The following is a 12873-nucleotide window of genomic DNA, read 5'->3' on the forward strand; positions in this document are numbered from 1 at the left end:
TTTACAGAAACTGCAGGACACCTGACGATCTTTTCTTTGAACTGGAAGAGTTTGAAAGCATTGCAACACTGAATGTGCAAATTGTGTGTGAAGTGGTAATGGGGTAAGTCTGGATGAGGAGGTCGGGTATGTGAAAATTGAGCGTTGCTGGATCGATGGAACGATGGATTGGGGAAGGACTGTTTGGTTAGATGGGCAGACAAGTGTCTGGAAGAAGAGTGGTTGGTGTTACGAAACAATGAGATCTGTGGTACTTCAATCATGACTGTTTTATTGGAATGTGACTAGGAAACTGAAATTGTTATTTCTTAAGTGCACAATGTAATACACCAAGTGCAGTTTTAGATATAAATTGGAAAGAGCGCTATAGCATTTGGCTTTCTTGGCCATGCAGTAAAATGCAAAGTTATGTATTGTGGTGCACAGTCTTTGGATGCTCTTTTCCGTGAAACATATTACTGAATACTTCTTTTAAAAACGACTACACAGTACACCTTGCATGGTATTACGTAGTTTTACATGCATGTTCAAATTTACAACGTTAAAGTCCTTGAGCATGGATGCATCTCTTCGTTGTGGGATCCTGTATTTCTGTGCAGCATTTTCTATTACCAGTAGGTATGGGCTGATTTCAGACCATTAATACCTATTAACATGTCAAAGCAAGTAAAGCATTCCAAGTACTGTATCCCTAGTCATTTGCTGCTTTGTTTGCAACCTTCTGATCATGCTCTCGTTACTCATTTCTCCATATCCATCAAGCTTTCTAAATACAGAGGATAATGACAATTTTTCCAGTCAGTTAATGGCTATTGATTTGCCAATATCCTACTTAGGTTTAAATACTTAAGTGTTTTTTTTTTTTTTTTAAACGTGTGCAACTCCTAGCAAACTTGCCTTGAGCTTTGTTCCCACAGAGTGGTTTGCAAATTAACACCAGCATGTGTTTGCTTCTACTTACTCGTTTGTTTGTATACCTGAAACTTTAGCTGCTTTCTCATTTTCTTCAGAATGGCTTACATACTATGCTGAGTGTTAAGTAAATCCTGTGAAAATATTCAAGCTGTATAAGATTAATTCTCGATTTGATGGCAAGACAGGAGGTTACAATTATGCATAACCTTTTATTCAATCCTGGGCAGTACAAATTAAAAGCTTCCAATAGAACCAGCAATGAGGTCATCATAAAATAGAACTCCAGCAACACGTAATAGTGTCATGCACTGTCTGCTCTAATTCTTTTGTTTGCTGCTTATGTACAGTGCAGAAAAGTATCATAATTTTTTATTATATGTTTGATAGTTTGAGTTTTGAATGCTGTTTAGAGTGTGCATATATTTTGTCTTTGACTCAATTTTCGGGTATATAAATTGGGATTAACTCTGGATCATGTAATTAATCCAGGTTTAATGCACCTGTACAAAGGAAGGATTTCAGTAAATAAAGTATGGCAATATTGTGGGATACAGTGATTTTTTTTTTTTTTTTTTTTTTTTGTGTGTGTGTTTTTTTTTTTTTAACACATTTCATTGCTTTTAATAGACAACCAACGGGATAATACATTTGCCATAATGGATATCTCCATTAGTTTCTCAGTATGCATCACTTCGTATTAATGGCCTACCTCGTTCAAACTTCCCTGTCTACACCCCTTTCCCTTACCTCCCAACCCCCATACCCCCAGACTGTGCAGTGTGTTATTCAATAGTCCACAGCCACGAGTCTAGCCCCATACCTTATTCATTTAATGCTACTCATGCATGTTTTGCCATGCCCCAGGTCCAAACGCTCCTCTCCGCACACCACCCGATTAGGGGGTGCCAGGCGGCAAGATTGGCGCTGGTGTTATTAATTGTCTGAGTTCGCCCACTAAGATCGACCACCAAACTTTGGCCCTCTCTGAAGGACAACCTTACTTCTGCACCTTAAGCGCCAGTACTTCCCCTTCATAGTCAGACAACTTTAAGAGTTCTTTTCGCCATGCTAGACCCGAGGACCATGGAAAGCTTTCCAATTGCAGGCTATTTCCCGTTTGGCTATTATGGAGCCCAAGTCTAGAAAGTTGCTGGTAATCTTAGTTCTGATGGATACAACTACCAATGGATTCCTCACCGAAAGAATTTTCCCCATGCACCAGGATCCAACGGAAATTTTCTTCTAGCTCTGCACATTGACGATGACGTCACAATTGCCCGACCCCAACGCGACGCCGTATGACGTCATCCAGGCAATAAAAGGTCCTCGTTGACGTGCAGACGTCAGTTCCCTTTTTTCCGTGCCTTCGAGTAACTGTTTTTTCTTCGAGGCTACCAGGGAGCTACTGTTTCACTTCATATGTTACAATGTCTCAGCCACGGAAGTCGGGTTTTAAACCCTGTAGGGAGTGCGGCGGCCGAATGTCGGTCACAGACCCACACGAGAATTGTTTGTGGTGTCTGAGCTCTGACCATGAGGTCGAAGCGTGCGGTTCATGCCAGCGCATGAATCCGAAGGCTCTCAAGAGTGGGAGGCCAAGTTATTCTTGGCAAGATCGAAGGAGGAGAGACATCATCGTCGTGGGTCTTCCAAGTCGTCGAAATCGCACAGGTGTCATCGAGACTCCCGACGCCGGCATGATTCACAACGCCGATCAAGTAAGGACTGTCCCTGCTCGAGGTCGTCGTCATCTCGACGCCGAACGACATGGGAAGTTTAGTCCAACTAACGCCTCCGCCTCGGACGACTCCTACTTCTCGGACGACTCCTACTTCTCGGACGACTCCTACTTCTCGGACGACTCCTACTTCTCGGACGACTCCTACTTCTCGGACGACTCCTACTTCTCGGACGACTCCTACTTCTCGGACGACTCTCCTACTTCTCGGACGACTCTCCTACTTCTCGGACGACTCTCCTACTTCTCGGACGACTCTCCTACTTCTCGGACGACTCTCCTACTTCTCGGACGACTCTCCTACTTCTCGGACGACTCTCCTACTTCTCGGACGACTCCTACTTCTCCGACATCTCCGCTGTCGGTCTTCGAAGTCGAACCTCACCAGGATCCGGTGGTCTCACCGGCACAGACGGAGATGCCCGAACCGATGCCGGCTTCGCCTCAGGCACTGGCTCTGCAGGGATATCCGGCATTCCCGGCGCCAGGCACAGAACCTGCCGCATTTCTTAATGCGATGTTCAACATCTTCGCCACCATGGCTCTGGGAGGTGGTCACTCTTGACCTTCGGGTCCTTTGGCTTATGACATGGGTGTTCTGGCTCCATACAGACTGATGCCCTTCATGCCTTTCATTCCTTCGGGAAGTACTGGTTCGGCAACGGCACCAATGGCGTCGCCTAGAAGGTCTGTGACGCGATGACCTCTACTGCCCCGGCGCCGATAAGTTTGCCGCAGCTTCCATCTACACTGAAGAAGCCTATGGTGATGATGGATCCGGCCTCGGATGAATTAGAGGGTCGACGCCGTCCGAGGTCTTCGGCGTCAGCAGACGCCTTATCGACGCCAAGGATAGAATCCAGGCTCCGCTCCAGGAGATTGGCTCTGCGGCTGCTTGAGGAGCAGGAGTATGAGAAGCAGCTCTTGGAAGAGGGTGAGATTGTGGAGCCCCTGGGAGACCTTCAGGGCTTGGACACTGCTAGTGGTTTGGACGCTTCCCCGGAGTGGAACTTGGCATCTCCGGGTGAGTACACCGAAGAGGCTGCTTCTTTCCATTTGGTGGCCAGGAAGACGGCGGATTTTCTTGACCTTCCTTTTCCAGCTGCGGATGTTACGACGAACATTCTTACTGAGGTTTTGCACTCTTCTTCAGCGGTGGCAGAGCAGCTTCTTCCTTTTAATGAGGCGCTCATTGACCCAGTAATGGAGGAGTGGAAGAAGCCTGTGATTTCTACAGCAGTAAATAGGTCTGTTGCGAGGAGGTATTGGGTGGCTCCTGGAGATCCAGCCTTCTTGTACAGACATCCGACTCCAGAGAGTTTGGTGGTGCAGGCTTCATGCTCCTCACGCTCTGCTCCAGGATCTTTTCCAGGGGTTCCTGCAGACAGGGAATCCAAGAGAATGGACCAGTCTGCTAAAAAGGCGTTCTCTTCATGCAGCATGGCCCTCAAGTCAACGAATGCTACCTGTATCCTTGGCAGGTACATCTATGCTCTGATAGACGAGGCCAAGACACACACTGCATTACCTAAGGAGGTGCTTAACCTTTTGGCAGACGCTCAGGCGGCGGCGACCCAGGTTATCCAATCTGGGCGTGACACATCTGACTCTGTGGCTAGGGCTATGGGCACGTCCATAGCAACAAGACGGCATTCCTGGCTAAGGTCTTCAGGATTCTCTCCCGATGTGCAGACAACCCTACTTGATCTGCCCTTTGATGGGGCTAAACTGTTTGGGACAAAAGCTGACTCTGCCTTGGAGCGGTTCAAAGAGAGTAGGGCCATGGCAAGATCCTTGGGCTTGCAAGCTTCTACTTCCTTGAGATCGTTTAGGGGGTTTGGGCGTGGCTCTTCCTTTCAAGGAAGATTCCAGGCAGCAGGACAGCGACCTAATACTGCTCACCCCTATAGATCATTTAGGGGAAGGGGTAGGGTTCGTACCAGAGGGGCCACCCAGCAGCACTCTGCCTCTTCCTCTTCCTCCGGAGGGGTGCAGCAGGGAAAGCAGCCTTAGTCCTCCATCACTCCCTTTGCATGCATCTCCTGTAGGGGGAGACTGTCTCAGTTTCTCCACATGTGGGAGTCAATAACATCAGACTCCTGGGTCACCAATATTGTAGGGAAAGGTTATACTCTTCCCTCTCGGGAGTTTCCCCCTCCCCGCCCTTCCTTCTGTTTGGAAGACCATCTTCTGTTACTACAACAGGAAGTTCTAGTCCTTTTGTCGAAAGGTGCAGTAGAGTTGGTTCCAGAGCAGGAGGGGTGGTCAGGGCTGTTATTCAAGATATTTCCTGATCCCCAAAAAGGATGGTCGGTTGAGGCCAATCCTGGACTTGAGGATTTTGAATTGGTTCCTCGTGCAGGAAAAGTTCAAAATGCTGACCCTAGTACAGGTTCTTTTGGCGTTGAACGAAGGGGTTTGGATGGTGTCTGTCGACTTGAAGGATGCTTACTTTCGTATCCCGATTCTCAAGTCGCACAGAAAATATCTCCGGTTTGTGGTGGGGTCGCAACACTATCAGTTTGCGGTCCTTCCGTTTGGTCTTAGTTCGGCACCTCAAGTCTTCACGAAGGTGATGGCGGTGGTTGCAGTAGAGCTCAGAAGGAGAGGGATAGCAGTATTCCCTTATCTGGATGATTGGTTAATCAAAGCCAAGTCTCCGGAGCTCCTGCGGCGTCACCTACAGTCAACAACCCAGTTGTTGTTCGATCTGGGCTTTTCGGTGAACGTGCCCAAATCTCACCCTGAGCCTTCTCAACGCCTCCTGTTCATAGGGGCAGTACTAGACACAACGTTGAATCGGGCCTTTCCTCTGCCGCAGTGGATTCAGGACATTCAGGCGCTGATTCCAATGTTCCATATTTGGGCGGTCGTTCCAGTCCTCTAGATCCTTCGTCTGCTCGGTCTGTTCGCTTCTTGCATTCTGCTGGTCACTCATGGCCCACCTCCAGTGGCCACAGTGATAACGGATGCCTCCACTCTAGGGTGGGGAGCTCATCTGGGGGACCTGGAGGTCAAAGGCCATTGGTCTCCAGTGGAACGGAGGTTTTACATCAATCTGTTGGAATTGTAGGCGATACGTCTGGCTCTCAAGGCCTTCCTCCCTTCCCGGTCGGTCGGTTCAAGTCCTGACGGACAACACTACTGCGATGTGGTATAGAAACAAGCAGGGAGGAGTGGGGTTGTACCTTCTCTGCACAGACGCTCTATGGCTCTGGTCCTGGGTTCAGGACCATCCGATTTGCTTGGTAGCAAACCATTTGGCCGGAGTTTTCAACGTGCGTGTGGACAGTCTGTCAGCGCATTTCGACCGATCACAAGTGGAGTCTTCATCCAGACCTGGTCCTTTTACCTCTTCCAGGTGTGGGTGTATCCACAGATAGACCTGTTTGCCACTCGGGAGAATGTGCGCTGCCCGTCGTTCTGCAGCCTCCGGTATCTGCTGCAAGGAGCTTTGGGGGATGTGTTTCAGATGTCCTGGAAGGGTCAGTTGCTTTACGTGTTTCCCCCATACCCTTGATTCCTCGGGTCCTGAGGAAGATTCGCCAAGCCTGGGCCCAAGTCATCTTAATAGCGCCGGAGTGTCCAAGAAGGGTGTGGTATTCAGACCTTCTCCAACTCTCTCTGTGCCCTCCGCTCCGTCTCCCTTACAGGGCAGACCTCCTCTCGCAGTCGCAGGGCAGGTTCTACACCCCCACCTCCAGAGCCTGCACCTACATGCCTGGAGATTGAACTGGGCAATCTGAATACTTTTTCTCTCCCACCTGAGGTTGTGGACGTTATATTATCGGCCAGGCGACACTCCACCAAATCTTTCTATGCAAGCAGGTGGGCTAAATTTGTGACTTGGTGTGGAGAGAATCAAATTGATCCCTTGCATGCCCACTTATTTTGTCGTTTGCGTTATCCTTGGTGCAGAGGGGTTGTGCAGTTGCCACTGTTAAGGGTTATTTGTCTGCGCTGTCCGCTTTTCTGTGCCTTCCGGACCAACCCTCCTTGTTTAAGTCCCCAATTGTTTTGAGGTTCATTAGGGGTCTCATTAACAAGTTTCCGCCCACTCCTTTCGGAATGCCGCAGTGGGATTTGAACTTAGTGCTAGCTTTTCTGATGGGTTCACCGTTTGAACCGATGTATTCATGTCCTTTGAGGTTTTTAGTTTTGAAAACTGTTTTTCTAGTTGCCATTACATCCGCTAGAAGGGTGAGTGAGCTCCAGGCTCTTAGTGTGGAACCCCCATATACTTCCTTTTTTAGGGACAAGGTGGTGTTAAGGACAAAGGCGGCTTTCTTACCGAAGGTTGTTACACCCTTTTATTTTGGACAGTCCATCACACTTTCTTCCTTCTATCCTCCACCTCATCCATCAAAGGAGGAAGAGAGGCTACACCTACTTGACCCAAGAAGAGCGTTGAGCTTATTTGTCGACAGGACGATCAGTTCTTCGTCGGTTACGTGGGGAAGAGGAGAGGCAAAGCTGTCCACAAGAGAACGCTTTCCAGGTGGGTCGTACTTTGCATCAAATTGTGTTACTCTTTAGCAAAGTAGGAACCTCCTGTGGGGTTAAGAGCCCATTCCACTTCGGCCGTAGCTAGAGGTGTTTCTGTGATTGACATCTACAAGGCTGCAACTTGGGCAATTGTGACGTCATCGACGTGCAGAGCTAGAAGAAAATTTCCATCGGATACTGGCGCATGGGGAAAATTCTTTAGGTGAGGAATCCACAGGTAGCTAGTGTATCCACCAGAAAAGGTGTTACCGAAGGTAAGTAACTTGTTCTTTTGGCAGTATGTGAGAAGTCACTCAACAGGCAGTAAGTGTCTCTAGGGACCTCCCTGTCAACTAATCCGGAGAGGGAGTCTATTACTTTTTGCCAATATCAAGAGAGCAGAGGACAACTCCAGAACATATGCAGGAATCCAGATCCCTCTTCCCCACATCTGGGACATTTGTTCTCTGACATCCAGAACATCTTATTCAGCCTATGTGGGGTTAGATACGCTCTATGAAAGATGTAGAAATGTGTTAACTTAAACCTGGCATTATGAGAGATTTTGGGCACGCGTTCCATTAACACTTTCCAACCTTCATCTGTAAACCTCTTTTCCCATTTCTGACGTAGGCGGGTCGGGGTTGGTAGAAGACTACAAGGTATCGTACGATATAGACAAGTGACTGCTTTCTGCATGCCCGCAGCTGTCGCTATATATGTGCAGCCCGGAAGTGAGGTTGGTTCAGGTCCAAACGTTCCCCAATGTCGCTGTATTGTGGTCATTATGGCCCCGTGTACTATGAAGTAATGCGGCCAGAGGTCAATTTCCGCCTGCAATTCGTTATAGTGGAGCAATGTCCCATCTCTGTACAGGTCTCCTATTTGGCACACCCCTGCTCCTTTGAGTTGCTGTAGCCCCATCCTGTTAGTGCTGTGGACAAGAGTGGTTAATCAATTGGGAGTTCTGCTGAGCAAGGGGGTTCAGTCCCTGTATTTTGGAGGCACCTACGCCCACAGTATGCCACCACCACCTGTTCCCTTGTCTCCCACGGTCCTGGGTTGTTCAACCATAGGAGGAGTTGAACAAGTTTGGACACTGGTGGTGTTCCAAGACCTCTCAAACTCGGAGGGCTCTGCTGGCTTCTCATCCACTGTAAAATATTGCAGCTGCGCCGCCATGTAGTAGTCTTCAAAGTTAGGTGCCGCTAGTCCATCAGCAGGCGTGGGTCATTACAAGGTGGACAAAGCCACCCTTTTGCGCCCTGTGCCCCATATGAATGACAGGGTCATGCTGTCGAATTCCTTAAAAACAGCATGTGATATTTTAATAGGTTAAGCAGTAAAGTAATAGAGAAGTCATGACAATGCTCCCATCTTCAGAAGTGCCACTCGTCCCATCGCAGATAATGGCAGTGTTCCCCAGAAGTGCATTGCCCTTTTTAGGGAACCCATAGCTCTTCCAATGGTACCTTGTCTGAGTGGGCATGATATACTCTTACTCCCAAGTATGTAGTAATCTGACGTGGTTCCCAGTAGACATTGTCTCAATTGACCTGAAGGCCTGACATCTCTCCAAATGGGTGCAGCAGTAGTTGTGCCCCTGTCAAGTCCCTCTCTCTATCTTGTAGGAATAGCCGAATGTAATCTGCATATAACGCAATAATTTGCTGTTCCGCTAATATCTAAGGGCCCCTGTAATCTGTCCCCATGCGAGTTCTGAGTGCAATGGGCTCCATTGCTAGGGCGAACAATAGCAGTGACAATGGGCATCCTTGATGTGTGCCTCGCTCTTTTCCAAAACTCAGTGAAATATATGCACCAGTTTTAACTCTGGCTTGCGCCTCTGCATATAGAAGTTTGACCCACAGCAAGAATCCATTTCCAAGACCAAAACTAATGAGTTACCTATCCTAGGAAATTCCATTCTAGGCTGTCAAATGCTTTTTTTTAGTGTCAACAGACAGAATTGCAGCCTGCGGTGCTGTAGTCGCGGCTATCTCTAGGATCGACAACAGCAGACGGATATTTTGGGCTGTGTTGCGATTCGGGATAAAGCCTGTTCGCTCACTGTGGATCAGCTGTGGCATATGGGTTAGCAACTGGGCGGCTAGTACTCTACTGCAAAGTTTGTAATCTGCGTTGAGAATTGATAGTGGGTGGTAGGCCTTAATGTCCTGTGGTAGTTTCCCAGGTTTTAACCGGGGGACCATCAGTGCTTCTCTGGTCGTTGATGGAAGGATTTGCAGTTGTTTAGCCTCATTGTACATTGCAACCCATTTAGGCGCTACTTGTTCTATGAATGTTGCGTAGAACTCAACCAGGAGCCCGTCTGTTCCTGGAGTCTTCCCTCTCACCATGTGTTGAATGGCTGCCCGCACTTCGGGGAGTGTAATATTCCCCCCCCCCCCCCCCCCCCCATTAAATTTGCCTCCTCTTGCTCTATTCTAGGAAAGATGAGAGGTTTTAGGAATGCTTTAATTTCAGCGGGGTGACCTGAGATTCTCTTTTATAGAGCCCTGCATAATAGGCATGGAAGGCCTCATTAATCCCAGTTTGTGTAGTCATAGTATGCCCAGATTCTGCTTGAATCTCTACAGTCAGGGACCCTCGGACATTTGGTGTCGCCAATAGCCTCCCTGCCTTGTCTCCAGTCGCATGTGTTTTTATAATATAATTTTCGGTAGTACTGACAGTGGAGACGTTCCACCAGTATTGCCACTTTTTCTTTGGCTTTTAGTAGAACCACTCTGTCAGCTAGTCCCTCCGCTAACTTGACTTCTACTTGTTTCAGCTTAGCTTCTGCGGCTTGGGTTTCTTGCAGGAGAGATCGTCACACCCCCACTGCTATACAGCGACCCCTGAGGACTGTATTAAAGGCAGACAATTCTAAGCCTCTGGAGTCAGTAGACTCTTCGTTCTCTTGCTAGTAATGTTTGATACATGTACCTATTTGCCCCCTAAAGGGAGGATCCAACAATGCCTCTGGCTTGCGCTTCCATGTGGGTATGGGAGAAGGGTCTATGCCCCAACGAAAATACAGTAGTACCAGTTTATGATCAGAAAAGGTTCTAGTGAGATATTCTACTTCGCATATTTTCTGGCGTTGTGGCAGTGAGCTGAGAAATTTATCTAACCTTATATGCAAATTGTATACGGGGGAAAAATATGAATATTCCCGCCATTGGGGGTTTAACACTCTGTAGGTATCAATCAAGTTCCAATTCTCTTCCAAGTCCTTAAATGTGTGAGCAAGCTTACGGATCACTGTTCCATCTAGAGGTGGGTGGGACCTGTCCATGTCTGGGTCGCTGACACAATTGATGTCGTCTCCTATCAGTACTTCTCCTGTAATGTATGAAGCTAACTGCAGCGACCGCTCACTGAAGAAACCTGTCCGATTGACATTTGGGGCATAAATGTTAATAATAGCGATGTCTTTTACATCCAGGCGACCCCGGAGTGCCACAAAACGCTCCTGCAGGTCCACCCTATGATCAGTACATTGATACGGGATCCCTGGTTTGACCCATATTAGAACCCCTCTAGCAAATGCCAAATAGGTTGTATAGTACAGTTGACCCCTTCACTTCCTTTGTAGAGCTTGCCCCTTTTTCTGCAGCAATTCAAAGTGGGCTCCCCTGCAGGACAACTATGAAAACACTTTATATTGTTTTGTTAGTGAATGGATATCCCTCACATTCCAGAAGATTGTTATAGCACTTGAGAACCTGCATTTTGTGAAATAGATCCGGTTGTCTGTCCTCAGCACCTGCCAGAGCAGGTTGCCCACAGGGAGAACCAGGCCCAGGCGCACTCGCTCTGTGGACATACTTCCCCTAAGTCATGATGTACTGCACTTTTCCCCAACTTACTAAACAACAACAGAACTCCCCTTCCTCAGGACTGGTAAAACCTTTCTTGTCAAACTGTAATCATAGACACCAGCAACGTGGTATCTTCCACCTCTCGGGGTGAGTGGGGACCATGTGCCAGTGCAGCCCATTTTACCAGTCGTCAATGTAGAATTATGGGCAGCCCAGGAAGAGCACAGCGTCCGTAATGGTGACCCAAGTTCTCAGGGTGTGGCCCACTGCGATTACTGTCCGTGTTGCAGCTCAGCCGGGCACATTGCCAACTGTGTTGTTTCTGAATTCAACATTGAAGAGTATCCCACAGTAAATGAACCAGTGGCGGCCACACTGCAGTTTTACTGTCTGCTGGACTCAGTAGATCGTCCGCCATTCTGGGTGTGACTATGGGAAGATCCAGCTCAGAGTCTGACAGGTCTGGTGAGTCAGACTGGTTTGTTCCATTACTCATGGCAACGTCTGTGTTCTCTTCTCGGTCTATTGGGTTATCACCACTGAGGGTAGGCCCGAGTATTCTTTCCAAAGACCATTACATCTGCCAGCGCACAGTGTCGGGCCTGTTTCGTCTTTTCAGCTGTAGGGGGGGTCCCCGTAATTTTCCCTTCTTCTGTTTAGTGTGCTGTGGGCATGGTGTTTGCAAAGTCTGGGTGTCCTGCGAGTCCTGTATTGGCTGCATTTCGATCCAGGACCACACTTATTGAGGGGTATTGAAGAGGGCAGCTCCTTGCGACAGCACTCTCAGCCGTGCCGGGTAGATCATTGGATAGGTCAGTCCCATTTGTCTCCGTTTCTGCTTCGCAGCCAGGAAAGTGTTCCTACAGGTTTGGATTTCTTTTGAGTAGTCTGGGAATATAATGATCCTATTATTGATCAACATTATGTCACTTTTCTTCAGAGTTTGGGCCGGGATTCTATCCCTGTCTTTATAGTGCAGGAGTCGTGCTATTATCGCTCTAGGAGGAGTCCCTGGCAGAGGCGGCCATCGAGGGACTGTGTGCTCTCTCCAGCACAAAAAACGCGTCAGCCCAGTTGGTGCTTTTTCATCTTTGAGCCATGTTTCAAGGAAGGCAATCATGTTCCGGCCCTCTGCTTTTTCTGGTATCCCCAGAATTCGTATGTTTTGCCTGGACCGGTTCTCAGTGTCATCTGCCTTCTGTTCTAAGACTCTGTTCTCCAGTTCCAATAGTCTTGATTGCACACCTGTCATGGCAGCAGGGACATCCGCTAGTTCTCTTTCAACTGTGGCAACCTTCTCAGCTAAGCGGCGATGATCATCCTGTAGTAGCCCAAACTCTACTTCCAGTGTGTCATTCTTCGTTTCCAGGGCCTCACAGGAGGCCATTATTGCTTGTGGTATGTCACCAAGAGTTGGGCTCCCTGTTTGAGTTGGGGATACTACTTGTTGTTCTAGGGCGCCAGGTCCTGCCATTAGATCAGCCCGATTTACTCCTGCTTCTCGTTTTTTACTCGCCTTCCATATGTCAGCATGCACTGGTTATGATCAACATTTCCTTTTCAGGTTTCTGTCCAGGACACAGAGAGCACTTCTTTTATGGTGTCATGTTGGTCTCCTCCGGTGTCGCCAAAGCCTTGATTTTTGGAGATCTTTCCGTTCAGCCCCTCAGTGCCTGCTAGGCAACTAGGTCCGCAATATCGCATCTTTCCATCTGCTTCTCCTGTTTCTCTGGCTCAATGAGCGGGAGGAGCAGCGTCTCTTCCAGTCTGGTACCCCTCTGTTCACTGAGGGGCCCCCCCCACTGTCAAGCCTCCACCCAGTGGCGCCAGCCCGCCAACCGGGAACTGTCTACTGACCAGCTCCTTCTGTGCCTTTTCTAGTCCTCCAGATCTTGTCACAGGGTCTGG

General features: G+C 48.4%; 1 protein-coding gene across 11 annotated transcripts in view; it reads left to right on the forward strand.

Annotated features, from left to right (window-relative positions):
* Positions 1-12873, forward strand: part of CDC25C (cell division cycle 25C) — a 251333-nt gene that overhangs the window by 153981 nt on the left and 84479 nt on the right. The gene's annotated exons all lie outside the window — the stretch shown is intronic.

This window comes from Pleurodeles waltl, chromosome 7 (genome assembly GCF_031143425.1).
Source record: "Pleurodeles waltl isolate 20211129_DDA chromosome 7, aPleWal1.hap1.20221129, whole genome shotgun sequence".
In the NCBI taxonomy this organism is placed as follows: Eukaryota; Metazoa; Chordata; class Amphibia; order Caudata; family Salamandridae; genus Pleurodeles; species Pleurodeles waltl.